The sequence below is a fragment of the Chiloscyllium plagiosum genome, chromosome 14 (assembly GCF_004010195.1).
Source record: "Chiloscyllium plagiosum isolate BGI_BamShark_2017 chromosome 14, ASM401019v2, whole genome shotgun sequence".
Taxonomy (NCBI): Eukaryota; Metazoa; Chordata; class Chondrichthyes; order Orectolobiformes; family Hemiscylliidae; genus Chiloscyllium; species Chiloscyllium plagiosum.
Window position 1 is genome coordinate 9,137,313 of NC_057723.1, and position 14,164 is coordinate 9,151,476.

Genomic DNA, 14,164 nt, shown 5'->3' on the forward strand with positions numbered 1-14,164 from the left:
AAGAGGTACACTTAGTAAGCTTGCAGATGACACCAAAATTGGAGATGTAGTAGACAGTGAAGAGGGTTACCTCAGATTACAACAGGATCTGGACCAGATGGGCCAATGTGCTGAGAAGTGGCAGATAAAGTTTAATTCAGATAAATGCGAGGTGCTGCATTTTGGGAAAGCAAATCTTAGCAGGACTTATCCACTTAATGGTAAGGTCCTAGGAAGTGTTGCTGATTAAAGAGACCTTGGAGTGCAGGTTCATAACTCCTTGAAAGTGGAGTCGCAGGTAGATAGGATAGTGAAGGCAGTGTTTGGTGTGCTTTCCTTTATTGATCAGAGTTTCGAGTACAGGAGTTGGGAGGTCATGCTGCGGCTGTACAGGACATTGGTTAGACCACTGTTGGAATATTGCGTGCAATTCTGGTCTCCTTCCTATCGGAAAGATGTTGTGAAACTTGAAAGGGTTCAGAAAAGATTTACAAGGATGTTGCCAGGGTTGGAGGATTTGAGCTATAGGGAGACGCTGAACAGGATGGGGCTGTTTACCCTGGAGCGTTGGAGGCTGAGGGGTGACCTTATAGAAGTTTACAAAATTATGAGGGGCATGGATAGGATAAATAATCTTTTCCCTGGGGTCAGGGAGTCCAGAACTAGAGGGCATAGGTTTAGGGTGAGAGGGGAAAGATATAAAAGAGACCTAAGGGGCAACTTTTTCATGCAGAGGGGTGGTACATGTATGGAATGAGCTGTCAGAGGAAGTGGTGGAGGCTGGTACAATTGCAACATTTAAGAGGCATTTGGATGGGTATATGAATAGGAAGGGTTTGGCGGGATATGGGCCAGGTGCTGGCAGGTGGGACTAGATTGGGTTGGGATATCTGGTTGGCATGGACAGGTTGGACTGAAGGGTCTGTTTCCATGCTGTACATCTCTCTGACTCTATGAACACTCATGCTTGCTTGGATAAGGAGACTGAAACTGCACTCAGTATTCCAAGTGTGGCCTCACCCATGCCCTGTACAATTGCAACATGACATCCTTGTTCATGTACTCAAAACATGAAAGCCAATATACAGTTTGCTGCCTTTACTGAAGGCTGCACCTGCACACTTTTAGTGACTGGTGCTTGATGACATCCAAGTCTCTTTGAACATTTCCCTTTCCAATTTACAGTCATTCAAAAATAATCTGCCTTCATATATTTTGCCACCAAAGTGGATAACCTCACATTTATGAATTTGCTCGCTCAGCCTTTCCAGATTGCACTGCAACATTTCTGCATCCTCTTGAAAGCTTGCCCTTCCATACAGCTTTGTGCCATCTGCAAATTGAGATTTTACATTTAATTTCCTCATCTAAATCATTAACAAATACTGTTAATGGCTCCTGGTATTAATTCCTGTGGTACCACTCTAGTCACTGCCTGCCATTCAGAAAAATATTATACACCTTTTATCATGAACGAAATATTGGAATACTATCCACAGTTTTTCAGTTTAAGCTGAGGCCAAATTGAAACTTGCAACCAACCCCTTTTTGTTGGGGAGGGATGAAATGGTTTGGTGGTGTGCTGCTAATTGAAATATTATTACAAAATATTATATTAATGTTAAAACATTTTAATTATTTTAAAGTTCAATTGATCAACTGAGTTATTTTGGTCACTAAGAAATGAAGTGGTTGAGGGGTGGTGATGATTCAGATCCAACATATGTGTTTCATAAATCACCAATAATTGGACACTGCATTACCCAACCCAACCCATCCCCACATCAGACACTGCAACGCCCCACCCACCCCCTCACATGTCTCACTGCAACCCCCCCCCCCCGCATCTCTTGTATGAAGCATCCGATCTTTTCTGTCTCTCCCAATTTGGTTTCCAATTTTCCCACTGGCCCCAGATCTTTTCTCCAGGCTCCAGCCCCTCCCATTTCTCTCTCCCTTCCTGCTTCCTCCTCTCACCCCACCTGTGGCCTGATGTCAAAAGCCTGCCCACTCAACAATTGGCCAGCTTCATCCTCAATTTACATCTGGTACAAAGATATAAAATGTTGATCATATCCTGCTATTAAGTTTCCCTGCTCTAACAGGAAACTCATTTTTCTCGCCATTGCTCCACTCAGCTTCTAATATAACGTTTTTTATGTTTTGAAAGAAAATGGGTTTAGCACATGGAAATTACAAGATGAAGAAGATTTGCTGTCATTTTGATATTTGCATGAACATTAATGGAGTTGTTGACGATTCACAACTATCAATTTTTTTTAAATTCATGGGACATATGGTGTCACTATCTACAGCATCATTTATTACAATCCAGAAGGTAGTTAAGATTAACTGTATTGCAATGGGTCTGAGGTCACATGCATGCTAGATCAGATAAGGATGTTAGATTTCCTTCCCAAAAGGATATTAGTGAACCAGATGTTTTTATGATAATTGACAGAGGTTATGTAATCATTATTAAGCTAGCTTTTTATATTCCAGATTTTATTGTATTAAAATTTCTCACACTGTCAGGTTGGGGTTCAAACTTGTGTACAGAATATTGGTCAGGGTTTCTGGATGACTAGCTCAGTGGAATCACTCGATGCCACCTCCCTCTAATTCCCAGATCAATTGTTTTCCAACCCAGACTTGAGGTGTGGACATCCACATTGATAAAGAACATTGAGCCAAAGTAAGCTGTTCATCCAAGGAACGGTAATTTTGTAAGATCATATCTCAATTTCTCGTTTACTGTCTTCCAATGTACTTTATTCTTAAAGCCATCTAACCATTGTCTACTTCTGTGCTTAATAAGCAGTATGCGCTATTAAGTTTATCTTGATCAGCACAAGTGCAAGATTGTAAATAGATTGCTGTTCACTAATTAGTTCCATCACCAAAATTTGATATTTTAATGTGAATGATGCCAGTGCTGAAAAATGGGAAAAGATTACTTTTAGGCAACTAATTTTAGCATAGGGTACTCATGGGTCAGAATAGTACTTCCAATAGACATAAAGCCCTTACTGTCAATAACCTGGCTGATGTTATTCTGAAGTTAAAACCATCCTTTGTGACCTCAAAGGGGAATCTCCAATTTATCTAGCATGTGGACATTTTGGAACTGTAGATCCTTCCTGGGAAGGGGATGAATATATGGTGATTTTTATCCTTTTCTTTTACTAATTCATATAGATTTTGAACCCCAGTGACCAGAAAAAATAGGAACAGTAGTTCATTCAGTCCCTCAATCCTGCCTGACATTCTGTAAGATCATAGCTGATCTGCCCCAGGCATGTGTCAGCTACTCATAGTCCTCAACTCATCAATATTTCAAAAATCTATCTATCTATTCTCTCTATAAATACTTGCAGTGATCTAGCCTCCCAAATCTGGAAAAAAGTTCCTTTGCATCTGAGGTTTAAATGTGTGTCCTTTTTATTCTGCAACTGTGTTCTGGTTTGAACCTGTCAAATCCCATCTTGTATGTTTCACTTCTCCTTCTTCTAAAGTACAATGAATAAAGGCCTCTGCTGTTTGTACTGTTGTAGATAGTCAATCCCTTCATCCCTGGAAGAATCTTATTGAAATGAGAATATTCATTTACTAATTCATGGTATGTGGACATCAGTTAAGGATAAGCGAGCATTTCTTGCCCTTTGTTAACTGTGGTCTTAAACCACTGCTATTTGGTAAAAGTGTATCCTCAGTGCTGCGAAATGAAGACTTTAGGATTTTGACCTCTTGCTGAAGAGGGGTCAGGTGATAGATTTCCAAGTCAGGATGATATGTGACTTGGGGATCTTTTGAGAAGGTGACATTCCTGTGCACTTGCTAACCTTGACCTCCTAGGTGGTAGAGGTCACAGCCACTGATTTGCCCAACTTGCACTTGTTTTCATAGTCATTCAGAGCTATACTAGTCAATTGATTTATCCATGTTGTATTTTGAACAAAGCGTGTTTAGGGATATAAAAGTGAGCAAGATAGGACATGGCTGCTGAATTTTGAATGAGATGTTTATGAAGGGCAAGAAAAATACTGGTAGAATTTTCACATGAAAAATCTACCTTGTAAGAAATGGTTACCTCTTTTGCTTAAAATAACAAATTAATAAATACTATCTGAATGCATTAAATGTTCATTAGCTATTATTGCCAGCAATCATTTATTGCTTTATCTGTTGTAAGGTGCTTTAATGGTTGAAATACTATTCAGTAATATAGAGGAAAAGACAAATGATCAACAAAATATTAATTCAAATTCTTATACTACCATGTTTGAATTTGAAGTAATGTTTTTTGATTAATAGATTTTAAAAATGAAAAGAATTGGAGTATGCCCTGGTAGATGCTGCTGATAATCATTGTGTGCCTGAAGTCAGAAGTTGGCACCTACTCTGCCACTGACACTCAAAGGACCCTCACCATCCTCTAGACATTTGGCGCTCACTCTCCCAATCCACTATGACCTCAGTGCCGGCCTCCCTATCTTCCTACTCCACTCAACCCCCCTGTTTTACACAGCACTTGCTACCTCCTTGGTCACTCCCCCTCGCTATCTCTGTCCCCTTGCTGTCTCTGTCCCACTCTCTGCCTTGCTCTTGGGAGTGTTGGTAAGTAGGAGGGAATCAGGTGAAGGATCAGAAGAAGGATGGGCAAGTGTTTAGACTCGAGATAGTGAGTAAATCGTATTCCTAGTCTTTGAATTCATTACAACACATGAAAAATGCTCATTTCATTGCTTCTATTCTTTGATGCAGACATCTCACTGCAGCGTCATTTGTAATGACATCACAGGCACTGACTGTATGCGCGATGAGTGTTCCTTGGCTGCATAAACTAGACCCAGGCAAACATTTCCCTGGGAAGTTAGGTTTTTATTCTCTAGGAATCAGACTGAATAACCCCTAAATGAAAGGAGAGGATGCCAGTTGCAGAAGTGGGCTATGCAGCAGGCCTCTACCCACTGGCACTGGTTTAATATTATTTAGAAATGATTAAAACAAAATTCATCCTCTTCATCCACTTGCTTCCATTGCCCCTTCCACCCAACCTCTACTACCTAAGGCCAACATCCATGCTCTAACCCTTCATGCCATGCCACTCTGTGCACCAGCTATGTTCTCTCAAAGCCTCCATGCCATTCTACCTACGCAGTACTGCTTATGCCAACCTGTATCCCCACTCACCCATTATAACAGAAGAAGGGCTAATGCCCGAAACGTCGATTCTCCTGTTCCCTAGATGCTGCCTGACCTGCTGCGCTTCTCCAGCAACACATTTCCATCTCTGATCTCCAGCATCTGCAGACCTCATTTTCTCTTCATTATAACAGTTATGTCAACCTCGTTCCAACTCATTCTAATTTGTGCCAAACCATGCCCTCACCACCTCCACCCTTTGCCCTTGTCAATTGTGCCAGTTCAATGAGTATCCACCATGCACAGACCTCAGGACTGATAGTGACATCAATAGGCACGTAATTTTGTACTATTTAGAAAAAATAATTAAGAAAAGAACACTCAATACAGTACATGGAAATTTCTTTGACTAATCTCTTGGGAAAAATACATGTACGTGTTTCTATTTTGAGATGTTGATCAAATTGTACTAAATAGGCTCCCCATGGTAGTAATTTTGAGTTGTTAAATTAGTCATGCAGCATAAGTCCTTTTTAAAATTACATTCAGACTTACACAGAATGAAATAGAAAGTACTGACTTTTTTTTTTGTTTTAAATTTTAAGTGCAGCAGAGCAAATTCTCTCTACAGTCAGCACATTTATCTGCAGGATTGACATTTCCAGTGAGTTTATGTGCTTTGTTTATGTACATTTGTGTCCACTTGGAACAAACCCATGAAGTACCTCTTCCCAAGGCCACGTGCCTACTTCCAAATGTCTCATTTTTCTCTCCAAAAGGCTTTCCACAGCAATCTGAACAAATACAGCCTCGTATTTACTTTAGTCAGGTGTAATGCTCCTGACTCCCCTCTTTCTCCCCCCCCATTGCATTTCAAGTTTGATTGTTTATGTCCTGAACAATGCATTTAGACTATCTTGTGCTTTTTTTCTAGATGATAATAATATCTATTGCTTATTATATACTTATTTGTGTGTGTTTCCAGATACTAGTAAATAACATTAGAAATTTTACACTGTTTTCCATTGCTAGGCTTCCCGCAATAATAATTAATGTTTGTATATTGTGGAAAGCGATTGATATCAATTCTATAAAGCTTAGCTGTGTAATTTCATATGCATGGACTTTTTATTTCACAGACATTTAGTACAGAATATACGCTTATAACATAGGACAGCAGGGTACGTGAATGTAGCTACACCTGTGGTTCGTCCAGATTCAGCATGAATGATTCATCCACTAGTGTCCTTGCTTTTCCACAATTTGGCATTAACTGAACTGTCAGTCCTATGACTAATAACTTTATAAAAAGCTTCATTAAATATTAATTGTATTTAATCGTAGTTTGTTTCCTCTGGCACTGAGATTATTCCAGTAATGAGCACAGGAGGGACCACATAACTGAAAATGTTGATAATGGGTTCCATTACTTAAATGTTATAAGTTAATTGCACTACATATATTTTGATATTTGCCTGCATGGAAAAAGAGCCAAAACATTGAGAGTAAATGGCATAATTCATTAGAACAATAAAAATAATTTTGATTTCCTATGGTGCAGTGGACCTAAGAAATGTCCAAATTAACCTAGAACTGTAATGAAGTGGGATGGCTGTACACATATACATACATGTTAGCTCAGTTGACTAGACTGCTGGATTGTGATGCAGGGTGGGTTCAATTCCTGCGCTGGTTGAGGTTACCACAAAAAACAACTTTCCTTCTCACCCTCTCCATTCACCCCCAGGTTATAACTTCCACTAATTATCTCTCTCCAATGACATGATCTGGTAGGACTACAGCAACTTTACCGTTTCCTTTACGTTGGCTGTTGCTGTCTGTGGAGTAAAAAATGAAAGCACTATGGATGCTGGAAATCAAACAAAACAGAAATTTCTGGAAAAATGCAGCAGATCTAGCAGCATCTGTGCGGAGAAATAAGAATTAATGTTACTGCACCAGTGACGCTTTTTCAAAAGAATTCTGAAGAAGGATCACTGGACCTGAAATAACTCTGACTTGTCCCCACAGATGCTGCCAGACCTGATGAGTTTTTCCAGCAATTTCTACTTTTGTTGCTGTCTGTGGAGTGTCTGATTGGATGTAGTTTAAATGCAAATGTGAATTGAATGTTTGGTTATTTTATAAGGAGAGAAATTAACCTAAAAAAACAACTTGGCTGATATTCCAATGGCAGCACAAATGGACTTGAGAGTTTTTAGTTGGAATAATTTTCACCACTCTTGATTCACAATTATTATTGAGATGTTATTTTTGTTCTCCACAATGAAGACCAATTCAAAATTACTGGATAGGTTGGCACAAAGGATGTCCTGGACCGTGGGTGTAGTTGGTCATGGGAGTAGCAGGGAGCATGACTTGGCTTGGAGGTGTGGAGGGTTGGGGTAATGGGATGGCTGCTGGAGTGACTAGGAGTGAGAACGAGAGGGCCCAACAACTTTTAAAGTAACTGTAAACTGAGGTGAGCATTCTAACTCACCCACCTAAAGACTTGTCCATCACTGAGGTCACCTCCGTTCTGGTTTTGGAGTTAAGTGGACCTGACTTCATGCAGCAATGGCGAGTTTGGACCTGGGTGTAAATCAAGCAATTTAGCATATGTTTTACCAAAGCACTTGCGATGATTTGGGAAATTCTCCAAAGGCTAATTACCATGTCCGCCGAAATCCAGTCCTATGCTTCAAAGTGTAGCTCTATGAAATATCCTGAGGTAAAGTACGTTTTATTTTAAAATTTACATCTTCCTGAGTGTGTGATACTACATCCATGAACTTTTCAATCTGAAATTCAAACTTGAGGGGCTAGGAATATACCTCTCCAACATTTATTACTTGTCACTTTTCCTAATCTATGAAGTTCCTAATTTTAAACAGTTGAAAAGAAGCTCAACAATTACCTGCTAACAAAGTGTTTACAGCACAGAAACAGGTCATGCCCAACAAGTTCATGCCAGCCATTTGCACCACACCAGCCTCTTTCCGCATCAAGGTTTCTATATAATGCACACCTGTATCTTCCAAATCTAAGTGAGTTGGTGAGGGTGTTCCAAGGGCACTCTGCTAATTAGTTATCATGCACAAAGCTAGCAAATTCTACCTTTTGATTGCTTGATATTTGTTTAGACTTTCTAATACTTTTCCACTAAGTTCTATCTTTTTCCTGCTTAGGCTGAGAAACCTCATTCACAATGATGCAATGCTGATGTGCCTATACTTTCTTTTCTCTTTCATTGGGAATGGGGTAGGGCCAGAAGTAATGACATTCAAAAATGAAGCAATTTAGTCCAGCCATTTTCTAGATATAGCTATCACCTCTGCAAGCTCTATTGTTCCCATCTTCATATTTCCTCTGTACATGTTTCCTTTTACTTTAATGCTATCATTCACTCCAATTTAACATCCAAGGACCTGATCATGTATACCCTAAATTCTTTTGGAAGCTAGGGAAGTCATTGCTGGCTCCTTCCTGAGATATTTGTATCATTGATAGCCACAGGCGAGGTGCCAGAAGACTGAAGGTTAACTGACATGGTGCTACTATTGAATAAAGATATTAAAGAAAAGCCAGGGAACTATAGACCGGTGAGGCTGACATCAGTGGTAGGCAAGTTTTGAGGGAATCCTGAGGGGCAGGGTTTACAGAAGAACCTCTATTATCTGAAGGACACAGACGGGCAGTATTTCATTTGGTTAATCAAATTCCAGGTAATCGAATGCTAGATAACATAATCTAGCCGAGCATCAGGACCTTGTGATCTTGCCGGATAATTCGATATTTGGATAATTGAATGCCAGATAAACTACTTTCCTCTGTACGTGTATTTGGATAGGCAAAGGCTGATTTGGGATAGTAAACATGGCTTTGTGCATGGGAAATCATGCCTCACTAATTTGAGTTTTTTTAAAGTAGTAACAAAGTGGATTGATGAGGGCAGAGCAGTGGACTTGATCGAAATGGACTTCAGTATGGTGTTCGACAAGGTTCCTCATAGTAGGCTGGCTCGCAAGGTTAGATCACCCGGAATACAGAAAGAACTAGTTTTTTGGATACAGAACTGGCTAGAAGGTAGGAGACAGAGGTTGGTGCTGGAGGGTTGCTTTTCAGACCAAAGGCCTGGGTCCAGCAGTGTGCCACAAGGATCGGTGCTGGGTCCACTGCTTTTCGTCATTTATACAAATGATTTGGATATAAACATAGGTATAATTGGTAAGTTTGCAAATGACACCAAAATTGAAGATGTAGTGAACAGTAAAGAAGGTTACTACCGAGTACAATAGAATCTTGATTAGATGGGCCAGTGGGCTGAGGAGTGGCAGATGGAGTTTAATGTAGATAAATGTGAGGCGCTGCATTTTGGAAAGGCAAATAAGGGCAGGACTTGTATGCTTAAGATCCGAGGGAGTGTTGCTGAACAAAGACTTTGGAGTGCAGGTTCATTGCCCCTTGAAAATGGAGATGCAGCTAGATGGAATAATGAGGAAGGCATTCGGTATGCTTGCTTTTATTGGTCAAAGCATTGAGTACAGGAGTTGGGAGGTCATGTGGCTGTATAGGGCATTGGCCCCTTTTGGAATGTACGTGCAATTCGGGTCTCCCTGCCCTTGGAAGGATGTTGTGAAACTTGTAAATCTTTTCTGAATCCTTTCAAAGCTGTCGCCAGCATTGGAGGGTTTGAGCTTTAGAGAGAGGCTGACTAGGCTGGGAGCATTTTCCCTGAAGCGTTGGAGCCTGAGGGGTGACCTTTATAAAATCATGAGGAACATAAGGTGAATAGCTAAGGTCTTTTTCTTAGGCAAGGGGAGTCCATAGGTTTAAAGTGAGAGGGGAAAGACTTAAGTGACCTAAGTGGCAAATGTTTCACAGAGGGTGGTGCATGTAAGAAATGAGTTGTCAGAGGAAGTGGAGGCTGGTACAATTACAGCATTTAAAAGGCATTTGGATGATCTGGTTGGGTTTGTGAATAGGAAGGGTTTAGAGGCATATGGGACAAATCTACTACCCAAATGGGGTACGATATCTGGTTGGTATGGACGAGTTGGATAGAAGAGTCTTGTTTCAGTATTGTACAGCTCTATTTATGATATTACATAGGACTGACACAGCCCTTTTCCTAGTCTCTGATTTTCCAAAAAGAGCTACTTCACATTATTTGCATTTCTGTATATTTGTCTACTTATTAAACCTGTCTACCTCCTTTAAGCTGTTCTCCAAATATATTTTGGATAGGTGTGAATTTTCAGAATGGAATCTCTGCAGCATTAATTGCAAAGTGGGTGCTTCATCTTTGCTATCCACCAGCTAGAGTTCAGTGTTTTTCTGAGTAAGTTGCATTGTTCAAGTTGGCTTCCTAAACCTGATGCAAGTGGTTTGCAATTGAAGAATTTAAAATATGTTAAAATATGAGGTTTTTTGGATACTTTGAGTACTTATCAGGAATCGACGTGCAGTGACCGGCTTTAACTAAAAAAGCTGCAAAATGTTATAATTTGTGAAAATTAGCTCAAAAGAATCACTGAAATAGATACATCCAACATTTCACTTTGACTTTGAATTAGTTGGATGTTAATTGTCTGGAAGAGAGTAGAATCTACGTTTTCAGATCTGGAATGCCTAAATCTACGTTGTGCCATATTCAGTTATATTAGAATAAATATTTATATGTGTACTCTTTCAGCCAAATGTTCCTCTCAATGTGGGACCACATTTTTTTCTCTTTGACCATGGAATTTAACCCTGACTGGTCAGCTAACCCAGCTGGTTGCTAAATTAGCTTTGAAACTGAAATGAAATAAGTTCAAGCCTCATTCTGCTATGCAGGGTAGACATCACCTGAGTTGATAGCATTGTGAGGTCCTGTTACAACACGGGGTAAACCCTCCTGCTTAATTTAAACCAGCAACACAGAAAAGATTTATCCCGTGCAGTAATCTGTAAAACTGCAAGTGGCCAAGGACTATATAAAGTAAAAAGTAACAATTTTATTCTCTGTTATACTTTAAGAAATAATTAACTAACAACTGTTTACTATTCCTTACTGTAACCTATGTTACCTTCCCTTCTATAATACTAGTCCGATAAAACTTCAATGAAGATGTACAAAACCACCCTTCTTACCTGAAAATCAGGCAGCTTTCGTTCTTCTAGTCAGATCTTCCTGTCATTTCTTTTTCTTAGGAATTTCTGCGTCACAGGTTGCTGATCGAAAAGGTACTTGTAAGAGAGCTATTTTTCAAGCAATTTGTTTACATGCTGGACTTGGCAGTTCTCCTATCAACTGTTCAATTTTCCACAGTCTTATACCCCCAAGGCATCGGGTTGTCATTGGCTTTTAAGATTGTCAATGTATTCAATCCAAATTGGATTGGAGTTTGATATATTTTTCAGGGTATAATTTAAACTGATTGGCTGTATTAGAATTTGTGTTTTTGTCTCTTAGCAACTCAGCGAGTACTGTTTATTCTGAATCAAATGTTACTTTGTAAGTTCTCCAGCACTCTGTGTACTTGCCAAGTCCTTCATTCCCTTAAAGGTACACTCACATCTTCATAATATGCCTTGTGTACCTTTAAAATGAAATGTTGAATCAAGGCCCATTTGCTTGCTCCAGTGGATTATGTACATTGCCTGGTGCTACTCTCCATCAGAGCAGAATTTTTCTGATATGCTTTTAATGATTTCCCCCTCAGCAATTGGCATCAGAAACATTGGGCAGTAACACGTGCATGCACCCTGTGGTGATCCCAAGAGGCATTTAATCAAGTGGAGCCTCATCACCTTTCTGCCTCCACTTCAATTAAGTTTGTGCAAGAAACTCCTGAGCCTGATCTTCCCACCCTGCTGCCAATTGAGACCCTACCCTACCATTGCTGATATTAATCTAGTGACCTGCTAGAAAATCTGGGTTCAAGTTCCACCTGCAGCAGATATGTGTAATAACCATCCGAACAGACTTAAATTTTTTTTTTAACATGACGCCAGATGGAGGAGTGTAACGAGCAGCTCCTGATGATTGCTTGCATGCTCCTAGTGAGGGTTCTTCTTCCAAAGGCACTTGGTGTCTCTTTAAGGATTCCAGCATTGGAAAGGGCTGGGTTCGCAACCTGTTCCTCCTGCACTCGGTCCATTTTTCCCCATGGCATCCTTTCTGCAATCACTTGCTTATAACCTGAGATCCATTGATTACTCTAGGCTTTGGGTGGATGTCATACTGACAGCAGTCTCTGTTCACACCTGCAGTCAGGGTGCTGTCATTTCCTAGAGTAATTGATCTTTGATTGTCTAATGGTTCTCAGTAGATGAAACCTCTGCCTCAGGCTCTTTGATCCTGGAGGAAGGCTTGACACTGTCCTTTCAAGTACCAGTGGAACGAGATGCACTGGACCCCCCTGGAGTTTCCACTCTTCAGCAGAGGCAATCTTAAGGGCAAAATCTATGTCCTCTTAATACCTGTGGCTATATTTAAATCTTTTTGTTGTGAAGCACTTTGGGATGCTCTAAACACAATATCAGGTGCGTAGTAAGTGAATGCATTCTTTTCTATCTGCCTAAATAGCAGTGTTGCCTACAATTTGAATTGAAGACTTGGTACCAAAATGGCAGGATATCTAAATTTGGAAATTATTTTGTCAGCAAGTTTTATCATGCGATCCAGTTGAACTTTGATTCTTCAGTGTGGCTTTCAGTGAAAAGTGACAGCCGTCTGGTAGACTGAGAGTAAGCTCATGCTATATGCACCTGCTGTTTAGGATCATCGAGCTATAGTGTCATACAGCATAGAAACAGACATGTCAGTCCAGTCCACGCTGACCATGTTGCCAAACTAAACTAGTCCAACTTGTCTGCACTTGGCCCAGTTCCTGTGGTGGCTTTAGCTCCTGTTTTCATTATACAAATACTGTGTGTAGAATGCATGATGATTGTGTTGGTTATTGGAAAAACTCCAGCTCAGAGTTTATCTAGAATCTGAGCTTCAAATACTGCAGCATATCCGGGAGGGGGAGAAGTATCTTGACTCTGTTTCAGTACGCAGTCATACCTGGTCAATTTAAGTAATTGAAATTCAGTTAGTGATCAGGGACAACAGGGTGTGATTGCAAGTGAGGCAGTTAGGGTGATCCTGAATCTAGGAATGGAAGAGCCTCCGCTCTTGACCTTATCCAACATATATGAGATGCTTGCTCCATGTGTGGATGAGGAAGACTGCTGCGGGGAGGATGAGCCAGTTGACCAAGGTGCAAAAGGCCATTTAAGACGGGGCAGCAAAAAGACCAGTGGTAGTTATAGGGGATTCTATAATTATGGGGACACATTGCAAAGGATACTATCTGGATGAAGAGTCCCACACAGTGTGTTGCCTGCTCGGTGCCAGGGTGCAGGACATCTCTGACTGGCTCGAAAGGATATTGGAGCAGGAGGGAGTGGCTCCAGTTGTTGTGGTCCACATTGAGACAAACAACGCAGGCAAGGCTCGGTGGGAGGACCTATTTGGGGGTTATCGAGCACTAGGAACAAAATTTAAGGAACAGGTCCTCAAGGGTTATAATCTCCGGATTACTGCTTGTACCATGTGCAAATTGGCTTGAGGATAAGAAAATTAGGGAAGTAACCACATGGCTAAGGGAGTGGTGTGGGAAAGAGGGTTTCAATTTCATGGAGCATTGCATCAATTTTGGAACAGTAGGGATCTGTACCAATGGGATGGTCTCCACCTGAACCGATCTAGAACCAGTGTTCTAGCGAAAAGGATAAATAGTGTGGTCACTCGTACTTTAAGCAAGTGAGTTGGTGGGGGGGGGGGGGAAGGGAAACGGAAAATGACAGGAAGTATGATGGTAAATAAAAAGGTAAGTAGCAGGTTAGCATATGTGCAGGAGGATTTAAGTACAAGGCATACTATGAAAGAAGTAAAAAGGAAGGATAACTTGGGAGATATTATTAGAGATGTTGGAAATCATGAAAATATGAAAACTAGCACAAGGGCACTTTACCGGAATGCTCGTAGCATCAGTAACAAGGTCGA

General features: G+C 40.5%; 1 protein-coding gene across 1 annotated transcript in view; it reads left to right on the forward strand.

Annotated features, from left to right (window-relative positions):
* LOC122556463 (alpha-1,3-mannosyl-glycoprotein 4-beta-N-acetylglucosaminyltransferase B-like) overlaps positions 1-14,164 on the forward strand; it is a 212,644-nt gene that overhangs the window by 58,608 nt on the left and 139,872 nt on the right. The window lies entirely within an intron of this gene.